The sequence below is a fragment of the Porites lutea genome, chromosome 1 (genome assembly GCF_958299795.1).
Source record: "Porites lutea chromosome 1, jaPorLute2.1, whole genome shotgun sequence".
In the NCBI taxonomy this organism is placed as follows: domain Eukaryota; kingdom Metazoa; phylum Cnidaria; class Anthozoa; order Scleractinia; family Poritidae; genus Porites; species Porites lutea.
The window spans coordinates 20,601,226-20,618,797 of record NC_133201.1 but is presented as its reverse complement, the minus strand read 5'-3'; the positions used below and the strand labels follow the sequence as shown (position 1 = coordinate 20,618,797).

At 41.4% G+C, this 17,572-nt stretch overlaps 1 pseudogene; it reads left to right on the top strand.

The window, feature by feature from the left end:
• The first annotated feature begins 10,530 nt into the window (after nt 1-10,530).
• On the top strand, nt 10,531-12,803 carry LOC140925951 (uncharacterized; annotated as a pseudogene).
• Nucleotides 12,804-17,572: the final 4,769 nt, after the last annotated feature.

Below are 17,572 nucleotides of genomic sequence, written 5' to 3'. Positions count from 1 at the left end.
ACTCAAGATAATTCTTTTTAAATTCAGGAAGAGCTTCAAAAGAGCAGAAAGATCCGAAAGAACAACGTCCTTAATCTGAAGAACATATAGATGATGATTCAGAAGGGTTTCCCCGATCCCTTGGTGAACTGCCTCCAACTTCAGCGTCTTCTCCGGGGCATTAAGCGCCATCAAGGCTCATCTCTCCCACAACGCCAGCCAGTGACAGCTGACTTCATGCGAATTATGCAGCATTCCTTGGATGCCCAAAACTCAGAGCACATCATGCTGTGGGCTGCCTGTTGTCTAAGCTTCTTTCGATTCCTACGGGCAGGGGAGTTTACGGTCAACTGCACCTTTGACCCATCCATCCATTTAACCATTCAGGATTTACAAGTAGATGTAAATAATAAAAAATAGTTCTAAAACCGACCCATTTCACCAGGGATGTTTTATATACCTGGGGCGTGGTCAGGCCCCTCTTTGTCCAATTTCGGCCATCCTGGCATATTTACATCTGCGAGGGCCCTCGTCTGGTCCCCTTTTCATCGACACCCATGGTCAGCCTTTAACTCGTTCTTGTCTGTCTTCCTTCATCCAGTCTGTGTTACAGGGAGCGGGAATCCCTGGGCAGTTTTCAGGCCACAGCTTTCGCATTGGGGCTGCCACCACGGCCGCGCAATGCAGCATTGCAGATCACCTTATCAAGACCATGGGCAGGTGGTCCAGTGATGCATATCAATTCTAGGTTAGAACCCCAGTGGAATCAATTTTGGAAGTTTCTGGGAGGCTACTTCAGTAACAGGTACCTTATCAAGAGAGGTAGCGTACACCTACATATAAGTGCCTTCGAGTTTGGCAGTTAGGGGCTCGGGCATCTTTCAGCCACAAGCCCCTTCTCCGAGCCTTAGCGCAATGGCTCGGAGGTCCCTTCGGCTTGGTGTGGGGGCTCATGGCTGGGTTGCGCTGTTGTGCCAGTCATGGGGGCATTATTTCCATCTAGAGGGCTGGCTGCCAATAGTGGAAGCCCCTGGATACTTCAGGCACCCAACCTCCATTTTAGCGAGGCAGTTGTTAAATGCATTTAAATGCAATTTAAAGGAGATAACAACTAAGAGCGCCTGGGTGCCTAGGTCAGTGGTCTTTGGCATGCGCATGCCTGGTGGCTGGCTACATCGATCATGTGATGCCTTGGCGCGTTCAGTTTTCCCTTCGTGCTGGGTTCTGTCGGCCATTTTCTTCCCCTCCCGCCCTCCCCCTAGGCTTGTTGGGTTTTTCTTCACTGATGTTTTTTTCTGTGTGACGGGTGCCTGTTCCTTTCCTTTGGTGTGGGGGTTCATGGCTGGGTTGTGCTGTTGTGCCAGTCATGGGGGCATTATTTCAATCTAGGGGCTGGCTGCCAATAGTGGAAGCCCCTGGATACTTCAGGCACCCAACCTCGATTTTAGCTATGCAGTTGTTAATCCTTATATTTTCCTAGGGTAGGCACCCTCCATGGGTATGAGTGCCCCGTTCAAGCCCATCCCTTTTGGGCTTTAATTCTTTATGTTAGTATATTTTCAGTTGTTATTTTTTTAATATTTATCTTTCGATTTGATCTTGCCCAATAAAGCTTGACATAAACAAATACTAAGTGTGGATATCTGTTCCACGGGAAACACATTTAATTCGGAGTCGATGGAGGCCAAATTAAAACATTTGAATGGAGTACATTGACAGTAATATGCATGTCAGGGTTTCCAAATAAAAGACACAGATGAGGTTTATGGAGATCCAAAATCAAAATACGCTGTCACTTATACTAAGGATGGTAATGAAGAAACAGAGATGAGAGGGTTTTCCCCATATTGTGAACTCCTGACAAACAGTAAAGGGGTAAGCTGTTCTATGTGCAGCAAAACAAAAGATAATCTGCAAAGAAAACACAGTCGTCAGAAAGAATGCAATGATAGACCCTCTTAATCTACGGGGAAGCAACAAGTATATGTCAAGAGGGCCGCTCCTCCTTAACATGGAAAATTGACAGAAACTGCAAACAGCAGAAAAAAAAGACAGAAAATTCAGACCAGAATACTTGAAGTAGACAAGGAGGATCATGACGAGTTGTGCAGCATTCTTCAAAATGTTGACAAGAAAGATGTCTCTGAAAACAAGCTCTTGTTTTGGGAAGAGCAATAAGGATTTTGGAAACAACAAATGTTAGCCATTACAGATGGCATCCTAAGAAAATAGCCTAAATTATCAAATGCACTATCGCTGGTCACTTTTTAGAATATCTGAACCACCAGGATGACTGACATTTGTCGGGGAATCCTTGTCTCGCTGCAAGGTCCAAATTCTGACTGGTCACTTTAGAGAGCTTACTTAGTTCTGATGAGCATCAGCATCCCAGAGACTTTCATATGGAAATGACCTCTTTCCTTCTAACGGTTTCAAACAGGAATTACCTGTCCGCTTAGCTCCCTTAATCTACAAACATATAGGGCCAGTTATTTAAATGGAATTTAGCCATTGTTTAACAAAACTGCGTTCTAAGTCATTTTCAGTTTGCCCAACGTTTTTATGTAAACACCATTTGTTGTTGACAGTTTCATTAAAGCAAATAGTGTAAACACAAAAGCATTTATCTTCTCAAATTGACCCCCTAAGGAAGAGATCTGCAGGTCCAAAGATTTCTTTAACTGCGATCAAAGTTAGACTTCGTTTAAATAAACGACCCATAATGTCTTAATCTACCTCAGTATAACCAACTCCAGCTGTTTATTCACAACACAATTCTCAAACAGTACTGAAACAGAACATGCTCATGGTTAAGTCTTTACTACAAATGTATCAAAAATTATGAAAGAAAAACCTCTGACACCCAGGGGATACAGGTTGACATTCAAAATTACTCGCAGGGCTCAAAACAGATCCTGGCTACCTGGTTACGGCCCTGTATAAACACGGAGACGCACGGGAACAATGTTATTCTGAAATAAATAGTGTCTTAGTTGCATGGAAACATGTATTTTTACGTTTTTATCTCTAGAATAACGAAACTCTGCATTGAACTCAACTTGAAAAATCCTCATGTCCTTGACAGACCACCCAGTTATCTACCTGCAAAGTAATCGAACCAATAAGGTCAATAAGCTCCAGGTTATTAAACAGATCTTCTTATATTATATACACCTTCAAGATCTTTTTGCTCATTCTCCAAAAACCTTTTGAAGATACCCGTGTGCAATCTTAAGTCCTACGGTGGTCAGTCGTTGGCCTTGGCTTCAGCAGTGTTGTGGAACTCCCTTCCACAGTTATTAAGAGACTTGCAATTAGTCGAAACGTTTAAACGGAAACTTACGGAACAATTGTTAATGGACAAGTTGAGGAAAGTCAAAAAAGAAAAGCAGAAGGCATGCGAAAGAAGGAGTGATAAATAGTGCTATACTGCATTGACAGCAGTGCTATGCCATGTGTATGCCGGCTTTGCATGATTGTTCAATTTCGAGCTGAGAGGCTGGCTCATATTCTAGTAGATCTGAAGAAAAAAGTCTCCTCCGTTCCTGTGATTATTTTCTAAAGAATGCATCCCACCCTGATAAAAGTGCAATGATTTCCTGTTATGGTTTTAACTGAACACAATGTTCCTTCCAGAACGTCTCAGGAAGTTAACTTTTAAGAGAAAATGGACACAAGCAAAAAGACCAAGTGTCAATAGCACAAATTAATTTCATAAATATAGCTCGCGAAGTACCATTAAGAAAAAATAACCCGTGGACAATTTTTTTAAAAATACTTTTGAAATTTCTTCAAAACAATCCTATAGAACCATCATTTTTTTTATAAAATAAAGATAAAAGCATGTGCTAAGAACTCTGAAAGTTACGAGTTCAAAAACTACGGAAAACTCATTTATCAAAGTGAATGATTGAGATTTTTGTACAACGGGGGAATTGAAATCCTGACATCACTCAAATTTTCAATTAACAGGTTTTCTCCAACGCATACCTTTGATCCTTTCAGGGCTAAATACTTGATTTTCTTTTGTACTCCTTACTGAAAATGATTAGGCTCTTCGCTTTTTCCACATAAAATAAAAGACACCTAGTGTTAACTTTTCCATGTTACTGCACAGTTTTGCTTTTTAGTAATCAATATTCCGTTTTCAACCCCAAAGGTATGAAAGGCAGTTGGCTGGTCCAGATGAGTCAAGACGAAAGCACCGAGATGTGGATGTAGAAGGGCCTAAGTTGACTCGATCAAAAACATCCCCTTACAATAAGGTGGTTTGCTTTTTCTGCAATGAAACTGCAGCAATTCGCTTTCAGTGGAAAAGAAGTCCAATGAGGTGCATAAACGTGCAATGAGTCTTACTCAAAACACCGTTTCTATCTGTCTGATTGAGCAACAGGTTAAGTGCAAGACGTCAAAAACTGTTCAGTTGTCAGATGAAATGCCCCAGAAGTTAGCTGTAGGACTACCTGTCCACCAGACCGTCAGAAGTAAAGAATTGATAAGTTTGCTGCACGGGTTTGGTCTGTCGGTTGATTACAACAGAATCCTTAGAGTGGAGGCGTGGATTGAATCAAGTGTTCTCGAACGTATGTTACAGAATTATGGTGTATATCTACCTCCGACATAGTGATGGGGAGGCATGTCTTCTTTGCCATCGACAACGTCTACTTGTCTAAGGACATCCCCAATGGAAAACGCACTTTTCATGGAACAGCAATGACCACTTACCAAAGGATTCACCCAGAAGATAAGATAGCAGACTTGATAGTCGACACCCCAGATCAAAGTCGCTCGATAAAGAACTTCCTGAATCAGTTACAAGTCGCCTTGAATGCCCTATGCCTCCTTTGAAGCCTGCCAGACCCGTTTACCCAAATTTTGATTTGTTTGCTGATGATGAGATTCCAATCGAGTCAGGATGCAAGATTTTGCATGGCTTATTGGCCGTAGTTTGAGTAGATCTCCAACCAACAACTTGGGCAGAAACGCAGACTGGCGTCAGGAGCACTGGAAAGGGTACAGAAGTCCTGGTGTGGTCAGGATACAACTCACTTTTCAGTGATGTAATGCCTTTGACGCACGTAGGAACACTGCCTCTGATTGCTGCACCAATGCACGAGTGGAAGACCTTACTGACTGTCTTAATGCAAGCCCAGAATATAAAGATAAAAGTGGTTGGTCCAACTAAGAAAACGATTATTTCACTTGACATGGGGCTAAATCAACCAACAAAGAAACTGCAAATGGCTTGCGATGATCTAAAGCATATAACACTCCGGCCCGGCGAAATTCACATTTAATGGCTCAGCTACGAACGATCGGTGCATTCATTGAAAACAGTGGACTGGACCTGCTCTGGATAGAATCCGAACTTTATGGCCCTGCAACAGTGAAACAAATCATACAGGGTAGCCACGTAAAAAGAGCAGAGACTGCCCACATTTGTCATTTACCAGGAAGCATTTTCTCAGCAAAATCCGAGTTCACAATCCTGTCTTGAGCAGTTAGCAAAGCAGCTTAATGATGCGTGTACCCACAACTCCAAGAAAAAACTCAAAGAAGTACATAACAAACTGCTTCAAGCCATTGAATCTATGCAAATTGTTAAAAAGATGAAAATGTTTGATGCTCAGCATGAGGAGATTCCAGTGTTCAATGTTATGCATCAGTATATGAGAATGGTAACAGAGATGATGTCATTCATTCAAGCACTTCGAACAGGTGACTGGGCACTTCATTTAGAAGCTCTCGAATTATTTACCAAGTACTTTTTCGCACACGACATGTTAAACTATGCATGCATGATTCCTGTCTACCTTGCAGAGATGCAAATGTTGCATGAATCTGATCCTGAAATTTATGAAGAGTTTAAGCAAGGAAACTGGGTTGTGAATAAGAATTCCTGTGTACCATTTTGCGAAATTGGTGCAGACAATGCCTTGGAGCATGTCAACGGGTCAATGAAGGTCACTGGTGGGCTTGTTGGAATAATGTTAAACCCCACTGCCCGCACCAAATATTTCATGATCGCACCCAAGCTAGCAAGGTTACCAGAGCAAGCCAAACAGATGGGTGGTACTTCATCTAAGACGCCGACACATCATCACACTCTTTCCACTGCTTTAAGGTTGCGCCAAGAGAAAGGCATTGAGCAGTTGGTCACCAGCATTCAAAGCTTCAAGAATCCGTTATTAGAAGAAGGCTGCGACCTTTTCAACCCGCTTATGAAGGTAGTAATGCCAGAGGAAGTTAAGAGAGATATGTGTCAGCAAAGTGCTATTGGAAACGAGTTGTTTGGTAACATTGTCAAAGAAAGGATCCAGTCGAGCAAAAACAGCATCTGGTCCCCAATGAAAAAGTGCACGCTTCTTCTAACATGGAAAAGTACTGGCAAAATTCTGCGAGTGACCACCAAAGACAAAATCGTTGAACTCAAAGAAGATCGTTCTCTTTTAACGCGAATGATGATGGTTTGCAAGGCACGTCCAGAGATTGACATCAAGGAAGCTGTTGGGCAGTGCGAGTTCTCAATAGTGCCAAGGTCCATGTTTGCCGCTGATGGTGCCATGATTCATTGTGCTTCAAAGAGTACCTTAATGGACATACTAGAGAAGCTGGTTGCAGAAGGAAACACAGATGGTAGCACTAAAGAGGATTTGCGTCTTGATACAGAGATAACAGTTAAACAGACAGTCGCTATTGTTGACGCAATGGCTGAGGTGCAAGCACTTGAAAACCAGACTGGATTAAGAATTGTTCCCAACTGGCCAACTATTTCACCTTGCGCATATTTGAGAAGTACGGTGGCATCAATCAATTACAACTTATCTTTGACAGGTTGGTCTTTTTTAACTTTAATTATTGGGAATTAATGCTGTTTAATTGGCGGGCAGTGGTAAAACTGAAGATGGACGTTTTCTTTTTGGTATGATGTGCCATTGTCCTTAAAGACAGCAACCCAGAAGACAAGGCAAGGTGGATAAGATCCTATTTACTACAAGATCACAGACACAACACACATCGCCAAGGTCCCGATGAAGAGGCTTCTTTCTCATGTCAATACCAAGATGGAATTAACCAAATACCTCGCCAGGAAGATGTTAGAGAGAGGGCATGAGAGTGGTAAGGATGTGGTTGTCATGTGGAGCAACAAATGTCAAGCAACACACAAAGATATTGCATACCTTGAGAGCAGTCAACTGTTGTTACATGCTGTTGATGCTACAATTTCGGGAGCCACGAGTATCGAGATTTTCTCCCCGGACACTGATGTTTTTGTCTTGTCCATCAGACGGTTTCCAGAGCTCTGCGAAAATACATCCTTCGTGACTGGGAGAGGGCATCACAATCGCAAGATACTATTAAGTCCGATTGGTTGTGCTCCCGGACCTGCTAGAACAGCAGCATTACCTGCATTTCATGCTTGGAGTGGAGCCGATATTTCCGGAAGCTTTGCAGGTAAAGGAAAGCTGGCCTGCTGGAAAGTGTTTCTTGAAGCTGACAAGGATAGTGTCGATGCACTTGCGGATCTAGGTACAACTGCGCGACCTACAGCAAGAGCCATTACTGTGAATGAGAAGTTAGTCTGCCAACTGTATCAGCCAAAGACTCTCGTTTCCTGCGTGAAAGATCTGAGGTGGTTACTCTTCCGAAACAAGCAAGCCCAATCTGAAAGACTTCCTCCAATGCAAGCAGCATTGAAAGAGGGCCATATTGTGAGCTCATTACAAAACGAGGATTTGGAACAATGACAAGATACCAAACCCACAGCTGCCATCGCCAGAGTCCTATGGATGGACAATGGACAAAGGTATTATTTACTTGGACACAAAACTTAATCGTATCAAACGCATTGTAACAATGATGCTAAATAGAAACTGGTATTGTGTTTATTTCCTTAAAGGTGAATAGGTTCCAGTTATGATGCGACTCCCACCAGCACCGGACGCAGTCCTCGATTTAGTTAAGTGTGGCTGTGCGAAAGGGAGGTGCTCCACTAACAGATGTCAGTGTCGCAAGGCAGGACTTAAATGTACTGATCTTTGCAGTTGTATCGATGGTGGGGATGAGCCTTGTGACAACGTTGCAGATGGCGATGAACAAGACAGTGACGAGAATTCTGACGGTGATGATGATGATGATGATGATTTATCTGATGATGACGATGAGGAGGAAGCTGATGCCTTGTCCTAAACAGTATTTTTAAGCGTCACATGTAACTTCTAAATACCAATAACAGCCTATTTTGAACTGTTTATGCCCTGGTAATGTCAAAACCGTATATTACATAGATTTAGGGGCAACTCTTACATTTCTACCAATTTCCAAATGATTTATACGGCATTTTTAAGATGAAGCCTCGTTTCCATGCTGTCGTGGTCACATGACTGGTTTAATTGCTTTAAGTAACACTCCGGCTACAAGTGATAGCACCAACGGCAAAGGAATGCACAGAATGCAGAATGTTTTTTTCAACCATTAATAATTGGCCTAACTAATTAAAATGCAGCATTCTGATTGGCCGAAATCCTTCGTTCTAAGTTTTTTTTACGATTTTTGCCGATTTCATCCTCGTAGACGTCGAAAACTGAAAGAAAACGTCACGAAGCATTGTTACACTTGTTCGTGCAAAAATCGTATGTGAGCGTCCCGAGTTATTTTGCAACACAACATTTGCAAAGTTGAGAGCTCATGTTCCACTCGCGTGGTAGCCATATTGAGTCGAAGTTTGACAGTGTTTTTCCCTTTTGGTGGAGCTAAAACGTGCTTAAATTTGTAAATATCACTTCTTAGTTGTAACTAGTTGTATATAGTTTTTTATCTTGATCTGCGAGGGCTCCTCGATGCCGTTTGTTTCGTCTTGTTGCTGTTCTCGTCACGATGAATGGAAGCATGGTGCTGTGGATTCCAACCACTTGCGGCAGTGCACTCAAGAAGAGGCCGAAATCTTGGATTTTGCTTCAAAAGACCCGAAAAACAAAAATTGCAAGAGAAAAATTTGCATTTCTTGCCCCTCACGACTGCAAGTGGAAGAGAAGTGTAGTTGAGGTAAGCTCACACGTTCTTGATTCACATGCCACCTTTTGTGCTTGAAATGCGCGTCAGTACAGTTTATTAGGCATGACTTTGAAATTGCGCTGCATGAATTACCTTTTCCTTTATCACGATTACATCTGGCTAACTACAGGTTCTTAGCATTGCCTTTTGTTTACTATATACGCAGTACTCTAACTGACATCATTCATGCTGAAATCCACCATTTTGGAAATGCGGCAAATAAAAGATTTGGGAACTGGAATTTTCAGATATTAGGTGAAAGAGTACTGTCTTGAAATCTGATGGATTTAGCTGGGATCCGAAAGTTATAATCGTATTTTATGATTTTGCGTGTGAAAGTGATAGACCACTACACGGCGCACTACGTGCCCTACTCTTTACGAAGAGTGTGTGGGTTCTTTAACGTCCCACAGGGCTTGTGAGACAGGGCCTACGGTTTATTGTCCTTATCCGAGAAGACTAGAAAGTCTAACCATTTGCAGATGTTATTACAAAGGCAGCACTTTCTCCTCAGTTATTTTAAGACACTGAGTGTTGGTCCGGCCGGGGTTTGAACCTACGGCCTCCCGCTCAGCAGACCGGCGCTCTCCCAACTGAGCTAACCGGGTGGCATTTATGGGGGCATCATCACTCATTCCTTCAGTACTTGTAAACTGCACCTTAAGCAGTCTGGCAAAGTCCCCCAACCAGTGTTGTAAATTATCCCTGAAAAGCCCTGTGGGGAGTGGATAATAAGATATTTACATTTACATTTTGCAATATGTTTGCCTGCTTGTAAAATCTTGTCAGAATTACACCCCTCAAATTCTGCTACAACTTATAATGGGATGACCTATTTTTTTTTCTTTGAACCTACCCAACAGATAAGCAGATTCTTCCCACCTTAATTTTTTTGTTAACACCCTTTGATAAACTTTTCATATGGCCTCATTTTGCTAGCCCGCAAAACACTGACGTATTTCCGGTCTTAGCTTCCTTCCCTCCAAAAAATTATGGGTGGGGAGAAAAGAGAGGACGGGAAATACATCTGTGTTTCGCAGGCTAAATTTTTTAAGGGCCCTTGGAAATTGGATTCCTACTACACCTGCAGTTATCTCGATCCAGAGGTTACTCACCTGTAGGAGGTAGATTAGGATAAACCTGGAACATCCTATAATTTATTGTTATGGCAGAATATATATACAGCATGTATCTAAAAAGGTCTTAGCCTTGTGCAAGAATCCATCTCTCTACGTTCACCTTACATGCACAATGCAACAGGGTTGCCATAGACCAGGAAGTGGTTAGGGAAAACCAAAATACTTAAAATTTACAAGAAAAAAATAGGCAATGTTATTTTGAGTCCCGACTGAGTTTAAAACTATTTCAGTTTTTTTTATTTTGTTATTCACTCTTCACTGCTTACAATAATTATGATACCCATTACATAACCAGACATAATTGGATATGACAACATCACTTTCTGACATGTAAATGTATTTATTTTTTCCAAGGATGCTTACTCCAGACTTGAAAACGATGTTACCAGCTCAGGCACACAAGTTGATTTTGATGATTACATGCCTGTACCAGTAACTTCGTGTGTTAAGGTAGATAAAAGCACACAACGACCCATTATTCCAGAAGTTCCCTACAAAAATCAATGTGAGCGTGAGCAGAGAGAACTCAGGGGTGAAATTATTGACAACTTGAGACAAGTAGCTTTGAGAGCTGTACACTTTGAAGAAACAGACTTGCCTCAATTAGTTGCTGAAATAGTTGGGAGCAAGAAATGGATTTCCTCCTTTGGTTGCAATGTGTCAAGTACAGAGAAAAATCCAATCTTGGAATCTCTTATAAAGGACTACAAAGAGTGCATGTCCAAAGAAAAGACAAGTGAGGTTAGGAAGAGGGCTGCAGCTCAAAAGGCAAAGTTGTTTATTGTCTCAACTTTAAAAGATAGTAGATTGACATTGACAGGTGAGAAAACGCCACAAACATTTCGGAGCAGGGTTGTTGCTGATGACTCTGTAGGAAGGATCACTTGCTATGCAGATGAAAGGAGAAGACTGTTGTCCATTGTTGCAATGGATTACCCCTATCGATTTCTGCAAGAGCAGTTTGGCTGCTCGCCAAACACAGTTACTGCTGGAAAAGTTCATGCGATCCTCTTTGGTCGTGGTGGGACCCCATGACCATCTAAGTTTAAGTTCCAACGACAGTGTGTGAGTCCAGCTGTTCTTGAGGAACTCTCAGAATTCTTTTTGAGGGATGATGTGTCAAGACCTTCATCCTGCAGGAGCATTATTGTTGACGGTCAAGAAACTCCAGTCAGATATTGGAAAGATAGCATCAAGAACCTGGTGAACCAGTACCTGTTGGAGTTCCCTAACGGTGTAAAGAGAACTTATATTTATAGCCATCTGCCACTGAGCTTCCGTTCTGACACAATGTTGGCAGGACTTTGCAATCTCTGTGACGATAATGGACATTCTAATTATGACAAGATGCGATCTTTATTGAGTGACATCGAACATAGTGCATCCATCTCACTGAAAGAAAAGAAAGCAAAGGTCACAAAGCACCAGCAGTTCCTTAAGATGCAGTTTGGAAAATTGTTGAGGCATTCCCCCTGTCTTGAACACTGCATGGCACATGCCTTTGGGCCTTGCGCAGAAGCCCATCCAAATTCCTGTCCTGATGTTGCTGCTTTGGTTCAAGTTGAGAAAGTTGTGCAAGAACACATAGGGAGGATAGCAGATCGTTCAGAGTGTGACAGATTAAAGGAGGAACTGAAGGAAGTGATGACCTCTAGTGTCTTATACACCAGTCATTTGTTGAGAACAAGGCACCAAGGGGACTATCACAAATTTGTGCTCAACAATCTCCAGCCAGGTGAAGCAGTTGTAATTATTGATTATAAAATGAAACTGGAGCTTGGTGTACGTCTTCGTGAAATTCAAAGGGACTGGTATGGCAAGAGAGGCATATCTCTACATGGCCTCCTTGCCATAGCTCAAGTGAATGAAAACAAGAAAGTCAGTGAAGTCCTGGACTTATGGTCAGAGGACACCAAACAGGATTCCTGGTTTACCCAGAGTGCTATGGATGTGGCTTTTAATGGCTGCAAAAGGCATTTCCTGGCTTCAGAGTGTATTTGTTTCCTGGTACGTCTTGAGAACTGTGTTCAATAATGTTTAATAATACCAAGAGATTGGCAATTGCACTGACCTAACTTTTTCTATTATTATACAACAGTATCAAAGTGAACAAAAACCAGTGCGGTAGACAAAATATTGCTATCTTATGTCATTACAAAGTGAAGTCATTTTTGCAAGTTTGTTGTTTAACCTTGGTGACTAGTTTCTTGAGTCGTGACCAAGAAATGAAGCTTTCAGGTCTTTTGTTTCTTATCGCATGTATAGTGTTACATTTTCATATGAGATAAAATTATCCTCTATATCTGCTTACATAAAATGTTGTGAAATCTACTTCTGCTCTAATGTGCGTTGTTTGTGCATTGTTTTATTTCAACAGATAATGGACCTCACTATCACAATTCAGGGTTCTTGTTTTATCTGGCTGAAGCTAATCAAGTATTTGATTTAACCTTGGTAGAGTACAACAACTTTGAAGCAGAAGAGGGGAAGTCCCAGCTCGACACTCACTTTGCACATATAAGTCATAAGATTGTACATTGGGTGCGAGTTGAGAACAACCTGGAGACAGGACAACAGCTTGGAGAGTTGATTGGGGTGTGTGTCATAACCTTTGTCACTAATATGAGTTGAATGCCAATAGGGATTTCTATTGAATGTGAAAACTTCTAGACCAAGTTAAGACGGCTCCTTTCATTGGTGAACGAAGGACTTTTATCCACATTTCCTGCACATTTCTATATTCTTGGTGTGTGGAAATTACTCATTCCTGAGAACCTGTCACTTTTTTGTAATAAATGATTATTGTGTAGGTGCAAAACTGATAACACTGATGAAATAATCTTCTAGCAATACAACAGCCTAGTAGAATTTTGAAGCAATTTCCCTAAACTGCTTTGGTAGGCAAAAACAATTTAGTTAAGTCAAGTCAAGTCTTATCCCCAATATTCCATAAATGAAATAATTATTTAAATGTTGAATCCGTTGATAGTTGTAGAGTTCACATTCATCTCTGCAATCCTGCATATGCGATGAACAGTGAATTTACATGCAAGGTGGTCATGAAATTTCTATCAAGCTCAGTTTTCTTGAAATTGATGTAAATGTTTTCAGAGCAATTTTATCCAAAATTTTTGAATATGACTAAATACAGAGTAGTAATCTTTAAAAAAATTGATTATCACCTGTGCAGGAATGCAGATTTAAATGTCATACTGTTTGCAGCAACAATAGATGGATTCATTTGTGACCCTCCACAGGAATTTGATGCTAAAGGTAAAAGCACGCGCACGCGACACGCTTGCACGACATACTAAGCGTGCGTAGATCATGGATATGCGCATATTAAAGTGAAAAAACAAAGACGGACACACTTGCCTTTGTTTTGGCAAATTTAACACGCTAGACCTTTTGTTTTTTGTAGTGTGCCATATGTCATGGTAAGTGTGCGAATTATAGCACGGTTAGCGTGCCATTAAGTAAGACACGCTGAACACGCTTGATTACTAAAACTGCTAAGATGATATTAAATGGCTTGGGTTTTCAGCGGATTTAATCAGCATTGATAACTGGTCGAAGTGTATCAAATACACCAATTGAGACTGTTTTGGAATTTGATCGTAACCGTGGCCATTTGAAAATCACTACTTAATGGTGGTCTAGCCTGGAATTAACACGAGATCAGTGTAAACCAATTCCTCCGGCTGTCGGCTGTTGACCGGAATCGCAAAGAGGCCTGCTATTGCATACGAGGCACTGAAGTTATGTAATATGAAATTATAGTTATGCCACCGGAATATTTATTAGCAGTAATGCACAGAAAAATGAAGTTGAATTAATTAGTTTAATATATTTCTTTAAGCCATGCTGAGATGAACGAAGGTAATTAAAAGGGAGAAACAAAAACTGCCTAGAATTTTCTATAGGTTGAGGAAGGCTAAACATTTCTAGATGACCGTTCCATGCATGTACAATTTTTGAAGGTTATCTAACAAATTCCTTACAATTTTCTGAAGGTTAATTTTTTCCATTTCATTCCCCAAGTTAAGCTATTTTTCGTAGAGAATTAAGGAATCCTAAAATTTTCGGAACTGAAAATACGATAAAATTCTCACTTTCCTAAAACTTTCAATTGGAAGCTAAATTTTTCGGGAAAATAATGCAGAAGCCCAGCTAGCTTGTAATTTTGAAACACTGAAGTTGTCCTGGGATGCTAGGATGCATTTAGGAGGAAATTGCCGTCAGGTCCCCTAACGAACGAAGCGCTATCAATCATAATTTATGTGAAGATATCTCGTTACGCTATGCTAAGATGAATCAAGCACTGTTAACGTGTACTATATCTCGTTCTTCACAGGACGAAAAAAACAAGAATCTGTAAACTGAAAACACTGTAGAATGAGGGAGGATTGCGGGCGACTTTTCTTTGAATTTTGGGCGACAAAACTCATATTACCAGGTTTTGGAAGACATAACCTCAAACGACATCACTTTCGAGTAGCTTGACCGTCACCCCTTTAGATTAAGCTGGATGAATTAATTCAGTGACCGCTTAAATAATAGTCTGCTACTCAGCCGTTTTCAGTGGAAGGAGCGTTGCGTGACGACACTAAAACCGCCGTGTAGCAGACTATTTAAGACATTTAAATAATTGTAGGCGGTAATACAGGCTAATGGCGGTAAATTGGTCGCCGTAACCTCATACACGAATGTTTGTTTAGATGGTTGTAAACCAGACGGCAATTACAAGAAAGAAAACAGGATGATTACGGAATTTGGACAATAAGGCTGAAGCATACGCAAAGTGTAATATTTCAAGAAGAACAAATTTGCATACATTGTTTAAATAACGGTTTCGCTTTTTGTGTTATTGTGGGCCAGATCAATTAAGCAACGTTGAAACCGTTTTGGAATTTTGGTACATCTAGAAAAGCAGGCTGGTTTTCATTTGATCACTGCGATCATTGCAACCGCTAAAAAAAAAATACAATTTAGCGATCCTGGCACTTGATGATTTCTATTATATTTGATCACGATTGCTGCGATCGGCAAGAAAGTGTCTTAAGTCTGAAAGATCACTGTTTCTGAGAAAATTGCAAATGTGTTTTAACTTAAGGAAAGTTAAGATAACCTTTGCACAGCTTCTTCAGTAAACATTTCTGGAAAGAACTTTGATTTTGCAATGCTAATATAGTTCTACCCATAAATCCACTAGGTCACACCATTCAATGTTTATTCTTTTCAAGCGACAACCTTTTTTCAATCAGATACTATCACTGCGATCGCTGAGGTATAACTTTTTCTTTCTCGATAATTACCAAAAAAGGGTGCCGTTCATAATCATTTACGGTTCCTTTTTGTAGAGGAAATTTATTTGGCTTATAGATAACACGCCTTGCTGCTTTTGCGCACACTGAAAGCGTGTTGTGCTTTTTCGCACGGAGCTTTTGTTTGAAAACTTTAACACGCTCTTTTGTTCGACTTGCTCATGCTTAATTGTCTCAAGCGTGTCCTCTGAAACAAAAGAAATCGCTAATGAGGCAAGATTGCAAGCGTGCTAAAGCGTGTTAAAATAAATTCTTTTGTTTTAAAGTGAAAGCGTGTCGTGCGCGTGCTTTCACCTTTAGCATTAAAATCCTGTAGAGGGTCACATTTGTCAAATAAGCAACTCATTACTATGATCAAGGGGGGGGTACAGGTTAACTGACTTGACTGAAACATTATGTTTTTGTGGTCATGTTGTAAAGTTTGACATCTCCCCTTTTCTTTTTTTGCTTTGTAATAATCAATGAAGAATGTACAGTGCCGTAAGCGGAACATAGACAGGAGAAAGGCACCCGACAAAGTGGGGACACTGAAAGACATCTCCCTTTATGGCAACTTTCAGTTTCCAACTTCTGGCCAGTACAGCGGCGGTCTGATTGCCAATCTATTGCTGGGGTTGGGAAAGAACTGAAAAAGACCAACGGTCAAGTCCAAGCCCTGGCCAGTCGATCACGCCCTATTGCAGGATCAACTGGAGCGACTACTACAGAAGAGCTGTGTGTCACTGCAACAGACAGAAGAAATCCTTCTGGAATGCCATATAGCATTCGATTTACTCAGCATGCTCCAGACCCTGTGATAGAAGCAACCATGGTTTCAGCTGAGGAGGCACTAACCAGACACATGGCAGAGTCTGGCTATGCCCTAAAAACTGGTGGCACAAAGAGGGTGACTTTCACCCTTGCACAAAAACAAGTAATGATTGAATTCTACGACAGACAGGCAAATGAGAGAATCCGTGCAGATCCTGCAGACTCATTGCAGCAATGCAAGAAAGAAGGCTGGACGTCTTGAAAGAGAGCTAGATCAGAAGCTGGTGGAGCAGTTACCACCAAAAGCAAAAAAGGGAAAATGAAAGGCTGGCAGCGAATCTTCGCCAGCTACAGGGACAGTTGACCTCGGCGTCATGTTCAGCCACTGCAGCATCTGTCAATGGAAATAACGTGCCATCTACTGCTCCAGCTGCAACACTAAATTCAACCCAGCCCTCTGTTAACTCAGCTTTCACCCTGATTCCAACCCAGCAAACTGTTACCTCAGCTGCCACTCTGAATTCCACCCAGCCTTCTGTTTCTTCAGTTGTCACTCTGAATTTCACCCAGCCTTCCGTTTCCTCAGCTGCCACCCTAAATTCAACCCAGCCGTCTCTTAACTCAGCTTCCACCCTGATTCCTACCCAGCAACCTGTTACCTCAGCTGCCACTCTGAATTCCACCCAGCCTTCTGTTTCCTCAGCTGCCACCCTAAATTCAACCCAGCCTTCTGTTGCCTCAGCTGCCACTGTAAATGCTAGACAGCCAAGCCCAGTACTGCAAATTGACTTGTTGGGAGCCAATATAGGAAATGGAGTAACGGAATGGTATTTTCCCTGGAACATTTCACAGTCAACAATTGACAACAGAAATGGAAGCAATGCTTGTGTTTTTATTACTTTTAACTTTGGTCTACTCTATAAACAGTTCAGTCTGGACAACACGTTAGTAGGTGAAAATCTCAACAGTCACTAGCAGACTGCTCTTGAACATGCCATAAGAGCTGGAAATGACATCAACAATCAACTGTTTGACTTTGAAGGAGTTAATGTGTCTGTGGAAGAGGGAATTGAGCTAGCTGGAGAAGTGTGTCAAGTTGGACAAGTGCTTTGCGAATACAATGTGTTTGGAGCCAACCCCTTGGACCAGTTAGAGACAGTTATGCAACATTGTTACAGCAACGACAGTCCTTTCATGTTTTGATTGCTCTTGAAATGGCTATGCTTATTATTGTGGACAGTTGTGGCATTCTCTTATTCATTGACTCCCATATTCATGGAACGAAAGGAGCAGTAATCGCCTCAATTTTATATTCATGAAATTGTT